Below are 21,257 nucleotides of genomic sequence, written 5' to 3' on the forward strand. Positions count from 1 at the left end.
TGGTATTAAATATACTGATCCCAAGGATATTGCCAGTATCCTGGCAGATCGATTCAGTGCCAACTTCACCCCCCCCACCGCCTAAATGGCCCATCTCAATACTGGAAGATTGCCAAATTCTGGTAATAACGGCCACACAGGTAAAAAACGCACTCTCCAAAGCTAAGAATACAGCATCCATGGGACCAGATGACATCCCGGGCTGTGTACTACATGAACTACAATATGAACTGGCACCTCACCTAAGTGTCATGTTTCATCATAGCCTCACCTCAGGTTTCGTGCCCACTGAGTGGCGCACAGCTACAGTTATCCCACTCCACAAGGGGGGATCCACCTTGGATCCCAGAAACTACCGTCCCATCAATCTGACAAGCCTTATCTGCAAGGCCATGGAGCGTATTATCATGGAACTTATAAACAAAGACATTGGCAACCTTGAAACACTGGACCCCACCCAGTTTGGGTTCGTGAAGGACCGATCTTGTCTCCTGAACTTGATTGACTTCTTCGAATCAGTCTCCAGAGCCATGGACAAGGGTAAGGTGGTCCACACAGCCTATCTAGAGCTTGCCAAGGCCTTTGACACCATTCCCCACTCTGGAATCATAGATAAACTTTCTAAGCTGGGCATTAATCCCTACGTCACCCAATGGGTTGCTAACTGGCTTACTGATAGAACCCACACTGTAAAAGTAGCCCACTGCAAATCCAGCTCCAGACAAGTGAGAAGTGGAGTACCTCAGGGTTCAGTCCTGGGACCACTCTTGTTTGGCATCTACTTCTCTGAAGTATAGGCCAACACTAAGGGACTCTGGATAACAAAGTTTGCAGATGACTGCAAACTGGGAACCATTACTGAATCCCCAAATGATGTGGATACTCTAGAAAAGGGCCTTACAGAAACAGATGCTTGGTACCAGAGCCATGGGCTCAAGCTCAATGCCAAGAAATGTATAGTTATCCCCTTTGGGAAAAAACATGTATCCGTGAATTACCATATAGGTGGCAGTACACTAAACACCGAAAGTGTGATAAGAGACTTAGGGACTCAGGTGGACAGTGGTCTCACCTTCGATAACCACATCACCACAACAGTCAGGAATTCCTTCTATGTGGCACACCTCATCACTAAGGGCTTTTCATCCAGAAAAAAGGAGGTCATTGTCCCACTGTACTCATCCCTCATTAGACCCATTATAGAATACAATGCCCCGTTTGGTATGTACCTCTCAAGACATCTGCAACAACTGGAAAGGCCACAGAAATACCTCACTAAAAGAATCACAGGCCTAAAGGAGATGCCCTACACTGACCGCCTTAAAAAACTCCAGCTATACTCTGTCGCATATCGTCTACTCAGAGGCGATCTTTGCTTAACATACAAGGCCATGTCAAACCCAGAGCTGTTGGACATGCTACACTTAAAGAAATCCCAATCCCTCAGAGCCACATGCTCCAGGGAGCTAAACCTTATCATCACAATAAACAAAACATGCTGGAGGGATAGGTTCCTGACCCAGAGACTCCCCAGACTCTGGAATAGATTGCCCATACATGTCAAGCAGAGTGCCTCTTTGGTCCTCTTCAAAAGGAACCTTGATGATTGGATGGGAGAAAGGAAATTCACCCCGGGGATCACGTCAGTCGCCCTGATAGACAGGGGTCCAGGGAAGTAAATAGTGTGGGAAGAAATAGCCAGGGAATTGTTATGGCTAGGCTTGTATAGGCCCTAGGGCTGATAGCCTAGTACCAACCTATGAACCTATGAACCTATGAACGAGGGGAAGGTGGTCCACACAGCCTACCTGGACCTCGCAAAAGCCTTCGATACAATACTCCACTCGGGCATTATAGATAAGCTCACCAGCTTAAATATAAACCCCTATGTCACTAGATGGGTTGCAAACTGGCTCAAGGACAGAACCCACATGGTTAGAATTGCTGGAGCCATGTCAGACTCCAAACCAGTTACAAGTGGCGTCCCACAAGGCTCAGTCCTGGGACCTCTCTTGTTCGGTATATATTTCTTGGAGGTACAGGCCAACATGGAAGGACTGTGGCTGACCAAGTTTGCAGATGACTGCAAACTAGGCACCATAATCGACTCTCCAGCCGACACAAGCATCCTCCAAAAGGGCCTCATAGAAACAGACAACTGGTGCCAGAGCCATGGCCTTAAGCTAAATGCCAAAAAGTGTATAGTCATCCCCTTTGGCAAAAACAAAGTGCCCACAAATTACCACATAGTTGGTAATCCATTAAGTACGGAAGAAGTAATTAGGGACCTGGGGACCCAAGTTGATAGCAATTTCTCATTTGACAACCACGTGGCCAAAGTGGTTAGAAAAACATTTTGTATAGCCCACCTAATCATAAAGGGATTCACATCTAGATCAGGGGAGGTCATCGTGCCTCTTTACTCATCCCTCATCAGGCCCATAATTGAGTACAATGCCCCTTTTGGGATGTATCTTATCAGACACCTGCAGCAACTGGAAAGACCCCAAAAGTACCTCACCAAGAGGATCAAAGGGCTCAAACAGATGCCACATGCTGCCTGGTTAAAGAAACTCCAGCTCTACTCAGTGGCATACCGCCTGCTCAGAGGCGATCTGTGCCTGATGTATAAAGCCATGTCCAACCCGGAATTAATGGACATGCTGCACTCAGAAAATCCAAATCCCATTGAGCTACGTGCTCGAGAGACTTGAACCTCAGCACTGAAATAAATAGGACATGCTGGAGGGACAGATTCATAACCCAGAAGCTCCCTTCACTCTGGAATAAAATCCCAGTCCAGGTTAGGCAGAGTCCCTCATTGACTCTCTTCAAGAGGAATCTTGATGAGTGGATGGGGGATCATAGGTTTACCCTGGGTGTCACTTATGTGTCACTGTTAGACAGAGGCACAGTATACTAACCTCGAAAAAGGGCATAGCAAAATTAATTTAAAATGGGTGGCGAAAGCCAAACACACTCTGGCTAGGCTTATAAATGCCCTAGGGCAGATAGCCTAGTATGAACCTATGAACCTACGAACCTAAGATACATAAACATTCCCTTACTCCACCCATGAGACTGATAGTGGCAGGACAAGGATGGTGCACAGAGCCACTATCGATCTATGCAGAACACCTCTTGAAATTTGTGTTAGCAAGGAACAATTATATCCTTAGAGATGCTAAACAATTATTAACAGATTTACATGCATTCATTAGCAATTCTCCACCAACTATGAATTGCCTAATGGTTACATTGGATGTGCAATCCCTTTTTACTGTAATTCCCAGTAGGTTAAGTTTAGAGTTCCTGCATCAGTATTTAAAAGAGGATGAAGTTTATGACCCTTGAACTGTTGACATTCTTTGTTTTTTGGTGGAAACCATTTTGGAGAACAACATCTTTATGTTTGAACAATACATTTATAGATAATTGGTTGGCGTGGCTATGGGCACTTTGTGTGCCAAAAGCTACACTAACCTTGCCATGGCTAAATGGGAAAGACAGAATATCCTTGCAGGAGCATGGTCTGAGAAAGTAGTCTTCTATCGATGGTTTGTAGATGACCTCTTCCTATTATGGGAAAGAGATACATCAAACCTACAACAGTTCTTGAGGGACATAAATAACAGTACACATTTCCTGAAGTTTACAGCCCATAGCTCAGATAAATCTGTTGAATTTCTTGATGGTAGTAAAACAAGGAGAGATACAGGTGAATTCTGTACTGAAATGTTTCAGAAATAATGCTACAGGAATACTTATGTGCATAGACAAAGCATGCATCCTCAGCATGTATTTAAAAATGTGATCAAAGGGCAAGTACTAAGGACATCTAGATTAACAGCGAAGGATGATAAATTTGTTAGGGAATTACACCAACTGGAAGGGAGATTTATAGAGAGAGGATACAGGAGAAAGGAGATCACCTCCATTACTTCCAATATAGCTTCCATTAGGAATAATGTGGGCAAACCATATTTTTCTAGTCATAGTCAAATATATGAGCAAAGGGCTATGAAATGTAACCGTATAAGGATTTCAGTAACATAAGCTAGTAACATTAGATTGCTACAGAACATTTATTCTAGGAATTGGAATATATTACGTTCTGATGATAGGGTTAGAACACTAGTAGGGGAAATTCCTAAGTATGCCTATAAAAATAAGAAATCTTTTAAGAGACTCTTATGTGGACCCAGATATGGCCAAGAAATGAGTATCGAACCCACAACAAGTGTCCATGGAACTAAACCTTGTAATTATTGCTCATGTATTGACAGGAAAGGCTTTTTTAAACACCCATATAAAGGTTAAAACTGTTTATTTCAACTTTTCAGCTGATTGCAACACTACAAATATTGTGTATTTAGCCGACTGTGTTTCAGCTGATTGTAACACTACAAATATTGTGTATTTAGCCCGCTGTGTTTCAGCTGATTGGAACACTACAAATATTATGTACTTAGCCCGCTGTGTTTCAGCTGATTGTAACACTACAAATATTATGTACTTAGCCCGCTGTGTTTCAGCTGATTGTAACACTACAAATATTGTGTATTTAGCCCGCTGTGTTTCAGCTGATTGTAACACTACAAATATTGTGTATTTAACCCGCTGTGTTTCAGCTGATTGTAACACTACAAATATTGTGCATTTGACCCACTGTGTTTCATGCTGCTTGTTCTATGTGAGAGTGACCACACACAGGTTTCGTGATAGAATTAGAGAGCATGTATATGATGTGCACAGGAGGGCACAGACCAATGCCCTAGCTAGACCTGTCTTAGCATCAGACGTGTCACATAGATTCAAATTTATGGTAATAGAGAAAGTTAATATAGGATGTAGAGGTGGTGCAATCAAGAACTTGGTTGAGACCAAAGAACTTGAGTGGATCATCAGGATGCGGGCTAATATGGGCAGAGGGCTAAATGACAAAATTTCTATTAAACCTGTACTAACTCACAAACCATTACGTTGATAAAAATTTTTTTAGATATATTTCAGATTTATTTTTTAGTACCATAGACAAGGTTTTGATACCAAACACAATTGTTTTATTGTTCATCATTTTGTAGCCTGCTAGCACTTAAGTTAATTGTTTTTAATTGGATTTTGTCTCTGATTGGTTGCTGGTATTTTAAAAACGAATGAGTAATGATTTTAGTTGTCTGATGAAGTAGCTTTGGCTGCAAAAGCGCTCACCGTTGTTTGTCTTTTCAATGTGGATTAAACTTGGAATTTTTATCTTTTATCTGCTTTGGTCTGGTGCCTCCTTTTCTTTTAAAATTAATTTTTATTTATTTATTTGTTTATTTGACATTTTTTTAACTGGGATAGCTCAAATGGGTATAAAACCATTTTCAGTGGAGGCTTGAGGAGAAAAGCTCCATACATAAAAATAATTTAAAATCTACAATAAGTACATAAAATGCAGAAACAGAATTAATACTTACAATAGGTAATTGGGTGGGATAAAAAAGTGTAATAAACATGCTATAACAATACAAATTTTGATAGAACATTACACAAAAGACAGTACAGTTACTGAGAACAGTTAAGATAGTAGGAAGAAATATAGTAATCACAGTATAAAATTTAGGTAAGCCGAAAAAAAGGAAAAATGTAGGTAGGAGAGTAAAGTGCAGTGCAAGACAGTAATGAGATATAGATTAAGTTATGAACATGAGAAAGATTAACAACAGAGGGAAGATTAAAGTACAGAAGTGAGGGAATAAAATATTAGTAGAATAAAAGGGGAGTGGTTAGGAGTAAAGTATATATTGAGTTAGTAAAGGTGGAATGAAAGATGATACTGAGATACAGATTAGGTTGATGACAGGGGGGAAGGTAAAGTAGGTGGAGGCTGGCAGAGAGGTGGCGGGTGAGGAGAGGTGGAAGGGGGGGAAGTGAGTCAAGGTAGTGGAGGGTAAATGAATTACAGAATATTGGTGAGGATTAGGCAGGGTTAAGATGGGAACAGAGTCAGATGTTATGGAAGAATTCTGTTATTTACTTTTTTAAATATGTGATCATTTGGAGTAGATCTGATGACAATGGGAATTTCATTCCAGGCTACAGCCACTGAATTACTATATAGGCCAGGGCCTATGGCTCTTTTAGGTTTGTAGATTTCTAGGAGATGTTGGTCTGACCTCCAAAGAGAGAGGTTGGGCATGTAATATGTGAGCATGTTCGAGATAGCTGGGCAGGATGAAGATTTATAAATGATGAAATGAACGAGGAGAAGTTGAAAGAGTACGTGATAATGAGGTAGCTCAAGCCTGTTTAAAGATTTCAGAGAGAGTAAGTGGTGTGAGTTATAAGGTTGATTGGCAGTAAATTTAGCAACTGTATTGTAGCAGAGTTCCAGATTTGTTTTTAGGGTGGTTTGTATGTTAGTAAGGATGGGAAAGGCATAACGTAGAGCAGGAAGGAGATGAACATTTGCAAGAGAAAGTCTAGAGGTACTGGTAAGGAACCTTTTTGATCTATAGAGCATACCAAGTTTTTGATGTGTTATCTTAATGCAATTATGTATGTGTAGAGCAAATTTTAGTTGATCATCGATTGTCACACCTAAGATTTTAGTATGTGATACTATTTCAGTTCTAGTATTGTCAAGCGAAGTAATAGTGAAGCATGATTTGAGGTGAGATTGAGATTTTGGGAGAAATAGTAGAGTTTTTTTTGGGGGTGTTAAGGAGAACATTTTTCGCTAAGCCATCTTTCAGTGGAGTTGAAGGATTTTTGAGTGATGGATTGAAGGTGTGGAAGATTGTCAGATGAACAAATAATGGTGGAGTCATCAGTGTATTGTATGAGGGTAGATTGAGTGGAGGATGAATGTGAACTGTTAATAAAGATGTTGAATAGGCTGAGTCCAGGAATGGAGCCTTGTGGTATACCAGTATCAACTTTCAGGAAGGGGAGAGAGCCACTTAAATGAGTGCTGATGTTTGGAAAGGTAGCTAGAAAACCAATTAAGACTGGAGCTGGGAGACCAAGAGCAGACATTTTAGAAAGTTTGGGGTGAGAAATGGCGTCAGCGGCTTTGGAGAGATCCAGAAAAAGGGAGTATACTAGGTTATTATTATCCCTAGTTTTAATGATGGTGTCTGTAATGGCAACTAGGGCAGTTGCTATCCTGTGATTTGGGTGAAAGCCATGTTGTGTGGGGGTTAGTAGATTTTCATGTAGCAAATAGTCAAGTTGTTTGTGGATGCATTTCTTAAGTATTTTTGAAATGGGTGACAAGATTGCTATTGGTCTATATTTGGACAATTCAGTGGAGGTCCTACCTTTGTGAGGTAAAATGATAAAGAATTGTTTTCACATAAAAGGAAGTATTGATTCTTGAACAGCTGTGTTAATGAAGATGGAAACTGGGTAAGCTGTGTTTGTATCAGTCAGTTTTAAGTACCAGCCAGTAAATTGTCAGTTGAAGGAGAGCAGGACTTCAATTTAGTCAGTAGAGATTTTATGTTGGAGGTGGGAACAGGTTTTAAAGAGAAAGCTGGTTTGTTAGACACTGGTGTGTGTGTGTGTGTGTGTGTGTGTGTGTGTGTGTGTGTGTGTGTGTGTGTGTGTGTGTGTGTGTGTGTGTGTGTGTGTGAGTGTGTGTGTGTGTGTGGAGGTGTAGAGTGTGGTTTCTGGCAATTTCGGGTTAGAGTAGCTATTGGAGTCTATGAAGTAAGAATTGAATTTAGCAGCAATGTCTAAGGGTAAGTTATTTAGGCAAGGGTTAAGAATGCTGGTGAACTAGGATGAAGAATTTTGTTAATGGTGTTCCAACATTTTTTGGGGTTGTTTCTTTGGTTTATTTTTAAGTTTAGACAGTATTTTCTTTTATCATCAGTGATATTATTTTTTGTATGATTACAAAGTTGAAAAAGTACAAACAATGGCACTGGACAAGGTAGCACCCAAATTAAGACAAGTATTTAATCCAACACAATAATGTAAGCGCTTTTGTACGGGATAGTACCTGTACTTCCTCAGACAAAAGTAAAATCACTACAAAACATTGCATTTATATACATCCTCCCAAGAAACAACCCCACCTAATTAGAATCACATGATTAATTAAAAATGTAATCAATTACAAATGTAAGCAATACCAAATACAAAAAGTTATTAAAGTGTTTGTATGAGTAAAAATATGAAATACATATGTAAAACATGAATAAGGGCATATAAATACTGATATAAAGACAGCTCAAAAAACAAATACCTACAAATAATCCATAAAGCTGTGCATATATCATAAAAAACCTTCTACAAAGTTAAAAAAGTAGCACTGTTTGTAAATGTTTATATTGTTTGTAAAAATGGATGTTATTTATTTAAAAAATGTCCTGCATCAAATGAAGTGGCTCCCTATCTGATGAGGCTCCTGAGGTTCAGTATACATGCTATAGAGCACTTATCATTGATGCCTGGATACTTAAAGGCATCACATCTAAGATGCTACAGGAGCTCACATCTCTCCAACCATAAAGAGATAGGGCCACCCCTTATACTATTAATCACCGGGTCTATCACCCTAAAATCAAAATTGTGATCTGGAAAATTTATTATATGCTTATCAAGGGCATCCTCAGCTTTCCTATTCTTAATGCCATATGTGTGCTCATACACTCTGTCCCTAAGTCTCCTATCTGTCTTTCCTATATAGAAGACAGGGCATACTTTACACTTGGCCAGATAAATAATACTCCTTAAAATACAATTAAATCTCCCATTGCAGGAGAATCTTATATCCCTGACAGTGAAAGAAAGGCCCGTATTGACAAATTTGCAGTAAGGACATGACTCACATTTAAAGATACCTTTTATTCTATAATTGTTAATCCTTTTAGCTTCCAATCTGTCCCCTTCTGTATATTACCATGGGTTTACTAGGTAAATTATTCCTGACATTCTCATCAGCTATTATCAAATCCCAGTTTTTACACAAAATGCGCTTAATCACATAGGCCTCTTTACAGAAAGGGGTAATAAAAGTGGATGCAAAATCAGAAAAAATCAGTTGTTAAGGGACAGCTTGACCGAGCTGCCAGGATGATTTCTAATTATGATGAATTTCTGGTAGAATGCCAGTTTTTAAAGGATATGTTTATAAAACGTGGTTACCCACATTCATTATTGGAGGATATTCTGGCAGAAGTAACCTCTAAAAAGTTGGCTGGTCATTTTAAGGCTATTCTGAATGATTCTTGGCTGAGTGGGATGGATGTTATGGATAGAAGTCATTTACATTTCAGTGGACCAACTTCCAACCTAATTTCTGATTTTGCATCCACTTTTATTACCCCTTTCTGTAATGAGGCCTATGTGATTAAGCACATTTTGTGTAAAAACTGGGATTTGATAACAACTGATGAGAATGTCAGGAATAATTTACCTAGTAAACCCATGGTAATATACAGAAGGGGACAGAATTTGAAATCTATGTTTGAAGCTAAAAGGCTTAACAATTCTAGAATAAAAGGTATGTTTAAATGTGAGTCATGCCCTTACTGCAAATTTGTCAACACAGGTCTTTCTTTCACTGTCAGGGATATGAGATTCTCCTGCAATGGGAGATTTAATTGTAATTCAAGGAGTATTATTTATCTGGTCAAGTGTAAAGTATGCCCTGTGTTCTATATAGGAAAGACAGATAGGAGACTTAGGGACAGAGTGTATGAGCACACATATGCCATTAAGAATAGGAAAGCTGAGGATGCCCTTGATAAGCATATGATAAATTTTCCAGACCACAATTTTGATTTTAGGGTGATAGACCCGGTGATTAATAGTATAAGGGGTGGCCCTATCTCTTTCTGGTTGGAGAGATGTGAGCTCCTGTGGCATCTTAGATGTGATGCCTTTGAGTATCCAGGCATCAATGATAAGTGCTCTATAGCATGTATACTGAACCTCAGGAGCCTCATCAGATAGGGAGCCACTTCATTTGATGCAGGACATTTTTTAAATAGATAACATTATTTTTTACAAACAATATAAATATTTACAAACAGTGCTACTTTTTAACTTTGTAGAAGGTTTTTTATGATATATGCACAGTATTATGGATTATTTAAAGGTATTTGTTTTTTGAGCTGTCTTTATATCAGTATTTATATTCCCTTATTCATGTTTTACATATGTATTTCATATTTTTACTGATACATGCACTTTAATAACTTTTTGTATTTGGTATTGGTTACATTTGTAATTGATTACATTTTTAATTAATCATGTGATTCTAACTAGGTGGGGTTGTTTCTTGGGAGGATGTATATAAATGCAATGTTCTGTAGTGATTTTACTTTGTCTGAGGAAGTACAGGTACTATCCTGTACAAAAGCACTTACATTATTGTACTGGATTAAATACTTGTCTTATTTAGGTACTATCTTGTCCAGTGCTATTTTATGTACTTTTTTCAAGTTTGTTTGTTATATTATTCAGTATTACAAAATTGTTTATAGGTTTGAAGCTGAATGGGGGGTTGCAGTTTCAACCACTTTCTCCACGCAAAATCCCTCTGGTGCAGTAGAGTTCAACTGTAGTGGGAAAGCCATGGTGCTTGGTGAGATGTAACTGTCTTATTTTTCCTAAGGGGAGCTAGGCTGTTAATAATATCCAAGAATGCAGAGCTGAATTTAAGAGCTGCATCATCTAGTGGCAAACCCATAGAGGAAGAAGCAGTTTGTGGAAGAGAGCATGTCTTAAAGTCATTTGAACTGAAGTAGGTGACATTGTTGTATTCTTTATCTTTCTGTTTTTGGAATGGTGTGTAGAAAGCCTCTAAACATAGGTAGGGAGGTGGTCACTGTTAATGACTGGGAGTATTTTAGTGTTTTGATAAGCATTAGGGTTAGATACAAGGATCCAATCTAGGATGGTGCTGATATTAGTGGTTTTATTGTAGTGGGTAAATGTGGTTATTAGGTAAGTGAAGCCATGAAGACTAATACTTGAGGAAGAGAAGTCTGTAGTTAAGGTTCACCATGCTGATATTAACATTGCCAAGTATTATTATTTCATTTGAGATAGAGTTAGAAGTCCTGGAGAGTACATCATCTAGGGTGGGATATTGTTGGCTGGAGGGATATAAATAGCAAAGATGCATAACTTTTTATGGTGAAGTGGTCGAGGTCTCCTGTGGCTCAGTGTCTGGACCCCAGCAAGACAGTGAGTCTTACACCTGCTGGAGGAAGACTTCATATGGGCCCCAGTGCCTCTCCACTGCCCCCTGTACCACAGACTCAACCACGTTCCAAAGCTCAGGATGCTGACTTGCCAGGATACAGTCCACCAGGGTGCTCACGGATACTGCTTCCACTTGCAAAGTGGTTCTTAGGTGGGCAGGATGTGGTGTTGATTTTTCCTGCAGCTGGGATAGCTGCAGTCAAGGTACCCTGGACACTTCTGGACATGCAGAAAACAGAACAGAACAAAGGAAAAAGAGAGAGAGAGAGAGAGTGACAAATGGAGAGAACAAAATGACCCATGTGTCAGAAAGCAAATGCCTTTATCACAATGAGACAAAAATCAGAGCAGTAATATTTTTAGTCTAGAATTTTAAACTCACTAACTAAATATAACTTGGAATTAATAATGTCATTACTAAATCGTTACAAGTACTGATAAAGGTTCAGGTCTGTTTTCACTTAAAAATTATTCATCTTAGTAATACTGCATTTAGTTTACCATGGCAGACTAACTATATTAATTTATGTAATGAAATTCCATAAACTTCATTGAATCTGTACTTACTGACCAACTGACCACCTACTATAGCTGTAGGTATGACAACCTGACAGGTCAAAATCTGTGGTTATGTAGTTATTCAATTTCATTTTATTTTTATTCTTTGTCTATGTTTCATTTCCTTCCTGATGTTAAACCATACTTACAGAGTTGTGAGACTAGCTACTCCATCCTCAGCTGATACCTCTCAGAGTTGTAAGTCACTTCCTTAGAAGCTTTTAAAATATGATAAAAATAAAAGAAAAAGAAATAGCTTACTGAATCTGAATGTGTGTGCAGCATGCATTAACGAGTGCTAATATTTCTAAGAGATTTACCCATAGATCTTCAGTTATGCACATAATTTCCTCCTGGCCTCCATTAGTTGCATTTTAGCAAATGCAACATGTAACTCTATAAATGTATGTCATATAGCATGGACCATAAGGAAATAGTTATGCTAAATTATAGCTATAAAAAAAGGATGAATTCTATCCTGCAAAAAAAAAGTGTTATATGTACCTTTGGTAAAGGTGCAGAGGGTTAATGGTTCATGATAGATCACCATATAAGAAACACATTTTAAAATATATTTCTGACCAAACATTTCACCAGACCAACTGTATTACGACCATGTTAATCCAGCGCAAACAGTAACATCAACAGTATGCAACAGCATTATTAAGTATTTGTTATTGAAGCTCTAATTTATATCACAGTGCAACAAAAAATGGTAAATTTGCATTAGAAATTAAATGTAAAGTACTTCAAAGGTGTATGTGATATATAAATATACTTACCCTTCGAAAGTTTTCCAAAACTTATGCCTATGAAGCAGTCTGTTTAATGTTGTATCTTTCGGCTTTTCCCGGTTAGGGGTCGCCACAGCGGAACTCCGGTCCGCTAATGATTGGCAGTAGATTTTTACGTGCCGGGTTGCCAGCCCTGACGCACAACCTTCAAAGAAGGTACGCCCATTCACGCATGTCTCCACACAGAAGACGCTTCAGCTGAGAATCGAACAGGACAATGTCTTACTGTGAGGCGACAATGCTACCGCAGCACCACCACTGCAGTAGAAGCAGTCTGTTTAATATGCTTAATATAATTACACTAGTCTTTCTAAGCTCTGAAGACTACAATCTCCCATGATGTATATCTATCAATCTACACATCTTATATAGTAAATTAATATAAAGTAAAAGAGTATGTATTGTAGAACTCTAGCCTCCTTTCATGTAGCTCTGAAACCCAAAGGACATGGTGGTCTCCCCTCCACCTCTACAAATCACTGTACTTATTGTGACATTGTTCTCTGGAGTGGGATATTTATTTTATTTTATTTATTTTACATTTGTTTACTGTGACAGTACTCATTTTCAGCGGAGGCCCAGGGAGAAAAGCTCCAGCCTAAGCTTACATACAAAGTCATCACATCAAGTAATAGAAATTATCGACAAAACAAATCAGTGTTAACACATTTACAGGATAAAAATTTAAAAACAAAAATATACACATAGTATCAAATAGAGCAAGACTTTAAATACTTGAATATAGACGAATATATGGTTGAATTTATATATGTGGAGGAACATAACATTAGTTAGGAAATTAAGTAGGGAGAATCACTTAGGCAAAGTAGTGCATAGTTAGTAACACTTCCATGGTGAGAGTTGCAGCTAGGAATGTAACTACTTATAGAGAAGTAGTGCTGTCAGAAGGGATATGTTAACAGAGTTAGTATGTACAGCCAAATTGTATAAGTAGAGCTCAGTTAATAATGAACCTGGAGTGTTACATGTGCAAAGCCAGGATTCAAATAAGTGACTTTTAAGAGATATATTGACATGATTAAGATTGCTTATGGATCTGATACTATGTGGAAGGGTATTCCAATTTTTGGCAACAAAGTTAGAGCAAAGAGAGTAAAGAGAGTTGCCTGCTATTTTGGATACTTTGGTAACTTGGAGAAAGTCTTTGTTAGATGATAGCAGATTACGAATGTTAGAGTAGGGATGTAGAAGATTTTTTAGGGAGTGTACGTTGTCAGGATTGTGCATTATTTTGTGAGACATTATTAAGTGGTTATAGTTCATAATATGAGGTAGTTCCAATCAAGAAAGATTTTTGGGACATTGACAGTGATGGGTTGAATGTGTGGACTCTGTTGCAAATTTGGCAATCTTATTGTAACATGATTCTAATTTACTTAGTTCTGACTTTTTGAGTTTGGTAAGTATGGGGGATGCATATAAGAGTGAGGAGAGAAGGTGGGTTCTAGCTATGGCTATTCTTACAGTGTCTGTTAATAATTTTTTGTTTCTATACATTGTTCCCATTTTCTTGTGAACCTTTTTGATGGTGTTAGAAATGTGTATGTTAAATTTTAGTCTGTTGTCAGTTATGATGCCTAATAGTTTAGTTTGAGAATCTGGGAAAATCCTAGTATTATTACTGGCAGTGAAGTTAGCTGGGAGGTTAGTAGGTTTAGATGGATGAAAGATCATAAGTTTAGTTTTATTAGGGTTGAGAATGAGTTGTTAGTTTGCTAGCCATGTTTCAATATCAGAGAAGCCTTTTTGTGTGATTGTAAGAAGTTGTTATTGTGGATGCTGCACTTATGAGGGTTGAATCATCTGCACATTGTAAGATAGATGCTTGACAGGAGGCAGTATTAAGATAATTTATGAAAATGCTGAAGAGGAGGGGCCCTAGGATTAAACCGTGAGGGACTCCAAGTGTAACAGGAAGGAGTGGGGATAGACCTTGCTTCCATTTCACAGCTTGCTGGTGGCTAGATAGATAACTTTGAAACCACTTAACAGCATGTTGTTGTATCTTTCGGCTTTTTGGGGTCGCCACAGCGGTACTCCGGTCCGCTAATGATTGGCAATAGATTTTTACATACCGAGTTGCCAGCTCTGACGCACAACCTTCAACGAAGGTACGCCCATTCACGCATGTCTCCAGGCAGAAGATGCTTTAGCTGAGAATCGAACAGGAGAACGTCATACTGTGAGGTGACAACGCTGATTATTCAGAGTGGACAGTAACTTAGGATGGGAAACTGTATTGAATGCTTTAGACATGCCCAAAAAGACTGAAGACACTATTTTGCCATCATCTCTGAATTTATTTACAGTATTAGTGAAACTTAGAAGAGCTATAGTAGTGCTATGATATGGTCGGAATCCATGCTGGGATGATGAGAGGAGATTATTGTTTAGAAGGTGTTTAAGGAGTTGAAAGTGGATACATCTTTCCAGAATTTTAGAAAGTGGTGAAAGTATAGCAATGGGATAGTAGTTTGTTAGTTCTGTTAAATTGCCTCCTTTGTGTAATGGTGTAATATATGCAATTTTCCAAATAGCTGGGACATGCTGTTTTGTTACAGAGTGGTTTATAAGTATTGACACAGGGAAGGCAATAACATTTGCTGTTAATTTTAGATATTCTGCTGGCAAGTTATCTGCTGCCAGTGAAGTGCGTTTCAACTTCTTTAATAGTTTTGCAATAGTTTGTTTTGGGATTGTCTGAAATGAGAATGCATCTACAAAACTGCTTGAATTGTTGGGTGTTGACATTGTGGGAGACTTGCTATTCTTTGTGCTAAAACACTTTCAGTGAAGAATATGTTAAATTTTTCAGCAATATTATTTGTGTTATCAGGTAAGTTGGGGGGGGGGGATGTGGTTTGGGAAGGATGAAGTATGTTATTGATTCTGTTCCAGAATTTTTGTGGATTCATTCTGTTTTTCCATTGTAAATTAGAATAGTAGTGTTGTTTGTCTAGTTTAATTTGGTGTTTGGCACTGTTTCTAAGTTGCTTGTAAATTAAATGGTTTTGGAGGGATTTATTTTTAGCCCAAGTTTGCCATGCTTTGTCCCTTTGTTTTAGGAGGGTACGAGTCTCATGGGTTAACCATGGTGTGTAGTTGGCTTTGACTCGAACTATTCATGGATTTGCAAGTCTGTTTAGAATAGTAAGGAAGGTGTCGTTGAAGTGCTGCACAACAGCATCTAAGGTGAGTTACTTAAGAGGAGTCCAGTCTGTTTAGAATAGTAAGGAAGGTGTCATTGAAGTGCTGCATAGCAGCATCTAAGGGCAGTTACTTAAGAGGAGTCCAGTCTGTTTAGAATAGTAAGGAAGGTGTCATTGAAGTGCTGCACAGCAGCATCTAAGGGCAGTTGCTTAAGAGGAGTCCAGTCTGTTTAGAATAGTAAGGAAGGTGTCATTGAAGTGCTGCACAGCAGCATCTAAGGGCAGTTGCTTAAGAGGAGTCCAGTCTGTTTAGAATAGTAAGGAAGGTGTCGTTGCAGTGCTGCACAGCAGCATCTAAGGGCAGTTACTTAAGAGGAGTCCAGTCTGTTTAGAGCAGTAAGGAAGGTGTCGTTGAAGTGCTGCACAGCAGCATCTAAGGCCAGTTACTTAAGAGGAGTCCAGTCTGTTTATAACAGTAAGGAAGGTGTCGTTGAAGTGCTGCACAGCAGCATCTAAGGGCAGTTACTTAAGAGGAGTCCAGTCTGTTTATAACAGTAAGGAAGGTGTCGTTGAAGTGCTGCACAGCAGCATCTAAGGGCAGTTACTTAAGAGGAGTCCAGTCTGTTTAGAATAGTAAGGAAGGTGTCGTTGAAGTGCTGCACAGCAGCAGCTAAGGGCAGTTGCTTAAGAGGAGTCCAGTCTGTTTAGAATAGTAAGGAAGGTGTCAGTGAAGTGCTGCACAGCAGCATCTAAGGGCAGTTGCTTAAGAGGAGTCCAGTCTGTTTAGAATAGTAAGGAAGGTGTCGTTGCAGTGCTGCACAGCAGCATCTAAGGGCAGTTACTTAAGAGGAGTCCAGTCTGTTTAGAACAGTAAGGAAGGTGTCGTTGCAGTGCTGCACAGCAGCATCTAAGGGCAGTTGCTTAAGATGGATCCAGTCTGTTTAGAACAGTAAGGAAGGTGTCATTGAAGTGCTGCATAGCAGCATCTAAGGGCAGTTGCTTAAGAGGAGTCCAGTCTGTTTAGAACAGTAAGGAAGGTGTCGTTGAAGTGCTGCACAGCAGCATCTAAGGGCAGTTACTTAAGAGGAGTCCAGTCTGTTTAGAGCAGTAAGGAAGGTGTCGTTGAAGTGCTGCACAGCAGCATGTAAGGACAGTTGCTTAAGAGGAGTCCAGTCTGTTTAGAATAGTAAGGAATGTGTCATTGAAGTGCTGCACAGCAGCATCTAAGGGCAGTTGCTTAAGAGGAGTCCAGTATGCTTAGAATAGTAAAGAAGGTGTCATTGAAGTGCTGCACAACAGCATCTAAGGGCAGTTGCTTAAGAGGAGTCCAGTCTGTTTAGAACAGTAAGGAAGGTGTCACTGAAGTGCTGCACAGCAGCATCTAAGGGCAGTTACTTAAGAGGAGTCCAGTCTGTTTAGAGCAGTAAGGAAGGTGTCGTTGAAGTGCTGCACAGCAGCATGTAAGGACAGTTGCTTAAGAGGAGTCCAGTCTGTTTAGAATAGTAAGGAAGGTGTCATTGAAGTGCTGCACAGCAGCATCTAAGGCCAGTTTCTTAAGAGGAGTCCAGTCTGTTTAGAACAGTAAGGAAGGTGTCGTTGAAGTGCTGCACAGCAGCATGTAAGGACAGTTGCTTAAGAGGAGTTCAGTCTGTTTAGAATAGTAAGGAAGGTGTCATTGAAGTGCTGCATAGCAGCATCTAAGGGCAGTTGCTTAAGAGGAGTCCAGTCTGTTTAGAACAGTAAGGAAGGTGTCGTTGAAGTGCTGCACAGCAGCATCTAAGGGCAGTTACTTAAGAGGAGTCCAGTCTGTTTAGAGCAGTAAGGAAGGTGTCGTTGAAGTGCTGCACAGCAGCATGTAAGGACAGTTGCTTAAGAGGAGTCCAGTCTGTTTAGAATAGTAAGGAAGGTGTCATTGAAGTGCTGCATAGCAGCATCTAAGGGCAGTTGCTTAAGAGGAGTCCAGTCTGTTTAGAATAGTAAGGAAGGTGTCGTTGAAGTGCTGCACAGCAGCATCTAAGGGCAGTTGCTTAAGAGGAGTCCAGTCTGTTTAGAACAGTAAGGAAGGTGTCATTGAAGTGCTGCACAGCAGCATCTAAGGGCAGTTGCTTAAGAGTAGTCCAGTCTGTTTAGAATAGTAAGGAAGGTGTCATTAAAGTGCTGCACAGCAGCATCTAAGGGCAGTTGCTTAAGAGGAGTCCAGTCTGTTTAGAGCAGTAAGGAAGGTGTCGTTGAAGTGCTGCACAGCAGCATGTAAGGACAGTTGCTTAAGAGGAGTCCAGTCTGTTTAGAATAGTAAGGAAGGTGTCGTTGAAGTTCTGCACAGCAGCATCTAAGGGCAGTTACTTAAGAGGAGTCCAGTCTGTTTAGAATAGTAAGGAAGGTGTCGTTGAAGTGCTGCATAGCAGCATCTAAGGCAGTTACTTAAGAGGAATCCAGTCTGTTTAGAATAGTAAGGAAGGTGTCGTTGAAGTGCTGCACAGCAGCATCTAAGGCCAGTTACTTAAGAGGAGTCCAGTCTGTTTAGAATAGTAAGGAAGGTGACATTGAAGTGCTGCACAGCAGCATCTAAGGCCAGTTACTTAAGAGGAGTCCAGTCTGTTTAGAATAGTAAGGAAGGTGACATTGAAGTGCTGCACAGCAGCATCTAAGGGCAGTTGCTTAAGAGCAGTCCAGTCTGTTTAGAATAGTAAGGAAGGTGTCGTTGAAGTGCTGCACAGCAGCATCTAAGGGCAGTTACTTAAGAGGAGTCCAGTCTGTTTAGAACAGTAAGGAAGGTGTCGTTGAAGTGCTGCACAGCAGCATCTAAGGGCAGTTGCTTAAGAGGAGTCCAGTCTGTTTAGAATAGTAAGGAAGGTGTCATTGAAGTGCTGCATAGCAGCATCTAAGGGCAGTTGCTTAAGAGGAGTCCAGTCTGTTTAGAATAGTAAGGAAGGTGTCGTTGAAGTGCTGCACAGCAGCATCTAAGGGCAGTTACTTAAGAGGAGCCGAGTCTGTTTAGAACAGTAAGGAAGGTGACATTGAAGTGCTGCACAGCAGCATCTAAGGCCAGTTACTTAAGAGGAGCCGAGTCTGTTTAGAACAGTAAGGAAGGTGTCATTGAAGTGCTGCACAGCAGCATCTAAGGGCAGTTGCTTAAGAGTAGTCCGGTCTGTTTAGAATACTAAGGAAGGTGTTATTGAAGTGCTGCACAGCAGCATCTAAGGGCAGTTGCTTAAGAGCAGGCCAGTCTGTTTAGAATAGTAAGGAAGGTGTCATTGAAGTGCTGCATAGCAGCATCTAAGGGCAGTTGCTTAAGAGGAGTCCAGTCTGTTTAGAATAGTAAGGAAGGTGTCATTGAAGTGCTGCATAGCAGCATCTAAGGCCAGTTGCTTAAGAGGAGTCCAGTCTACTTTTTCAAGAATATTAAGTAGAATCTGTAAGTTAAAATTTTACTTATTACGAACTTGATGTAGTCAGGTGATCTTGCAACTCTGACCAGATGTTGATTTTTTTTCAGATGCTGCCAGCTGAAGCACCCTCCAACTTTTGCAGATCTAATACCTGAAGCAGGTGGAGGAGAATTTTTGGCCTCTTTCTCAGAGCAGCTTGTGACAAAACCCTGGGGTTTAATAGAGTGCATGCTGCTTACACCAGGTTCAAATGGGAATGAGGAGGTAAGTCTGAAACTGAGACTATTATGGGATGAACCACACACATTAGGTGTGAAATCTCTCTTTGTAGTCCCTTACACCTTGCGCATGTACCGACCTGGCACAGAAAAGTATGCACTCAGCTTGAATACCTATCCCTCCTGATCTTACTCTGAATTAGGGTTGGGGCCAGTGAGGAGAGTGATGCACTTTGGGACAGTGTCCTGCTGCTGTTGTAGGGTATTCTTTCTAATCCCACCACTTGTGCATGCCCAGCAACATTCCCAAGGGCATGCTTTGTGAAATGGGTGTACACTGTTGAACTAGCTCACACTTCTGCAAAGAGATGATGTCAGCAGGATGTCCCACCCACCCTCAACAGCCTTTTACAATTTGCTTTGGATACACATCCGTTCCCTCAGGATTGGCAGTCCTATCCTGCCATACCAGCACTTAAGATACCTAAGCTGCTGAAAAACCTGGGTCACCTGGGCCATTGGTAGGACTTTTTCCCTCTCTGGCATTGTGTTGACAGACCAAAATTATTTTGAAAGACTGTCTGGAAAGTGTAGCCCATAGCTCTAAGTCCTGATTGGTTAACATGCTACCAAAACTAAGGGTCTATATTAGAAGAGTGAAGCGACTAAAGTGCAAATGCTCTTCCATCAACAAGTAAAACCCGAAGTCTGAAAACAGTGAAGTTACTGAACAGGGAACAAAATTGCTGTTCTGTAACTTTGCTGTTTTCAGACTTTCGGTTTTACGTATCGAGGAAAGAGCGTTTGCTCTATTGTCATTTCGTTCTTCTAATATAGACCCCAAACTAAATGTAAACAATGTGATAAAGAGGGAGTGGTTTGTGACACAGCATCTATCTAGGTTATGAAGCAAGCTACTGCTCCCGTGTAAACAGTGTACATCTTTGCCTAATTAAAAAAAAAATCACTAAGTAATTTGGTCAGTGGCAAAAAAATATATAGATATTTATTATAGTTTCATAGTTTAGTACTAGGCTATCTGCCCTGGGGCATTTGTAAGCCTAGCCCTAGAGATGTGGCTTTCGCCACCCCATGTAGTGGTACTAAGGTGTACAGAATAAATTAGAATACTGTGCCTTTGTCTAGTAGTGACCCATTAAAGACCCCCTTACTTATTAAAATTAGTTTACTGTGCCTCTGTCAAGTAGCAACACAGGGGTGACCCCCGAGGTAAACCTACAATCTCCCATCCATTCGTCAAGATTTCTCTTGAAGAGAGTCAGTGAGGGGCTCTGCCTAACATGAACTGGGATTCTGTTCCAGAGTATGGAAGCCTCTGAGTTATGAATCTGTCCCTCCAGCATGTTCTATTCATATTTGTACTGAGGTTTAAATCTTTGGCTCTCGTGGTTCTAATGGATTTGGATTTTTTGAGGTGGAGCATGTCCATCAATTCCTAGTTGGACATGGCCTTATACGTCAGGCACAGATCACCTCTGAGTAGGCGGTATGCTACTGAATAGAGCTGGAGTTTATTTAGCCTGGTAGCATATGACATATGTTGGAGACCCTTGATCCTCTTGGTGGGGTACTTCTGGGGTCTCTCCAGCTGTTGTAAGTGCCGGGTGAGGTACATACCAAATGGGGCATTGTACTCAATCATGGGCCTGATAAGGGAGGAGTACAGGGGTATGATGACCTCCTTTGATCTGGATGTGAACCCCTTCATGATAAGGTGGGCAAGGTAGAAAGTCTTTCTAACCACTTTGGCAATGTGGGTGTCAAATGAGAGGTCACTATCAACTTGGGTCCCCAGGTCTCTGATTACTTTTTCCGTACTCAGTGGGTTACTGTCTATGTGATAATTTGTGGGTACTTTGTTTTAGGATTACTATACATTTCTTGGCATTCAGTTTAAGG

The sequence above is a fragment of the Protopterus annectens genome, chromosome 11.part0 (assembly GCF_019279795.1).
Source record: "Protopterus annectens isolate FY-2018-M chromosome 11.part0, PAN1.0, whole genome shotgun sequence".
Lineage (NCBI taxonomy): Eukaryota > Metazoa > Chordata > Ceratodontiformes > Protopteridae > Protopterus > Protopterus annectens.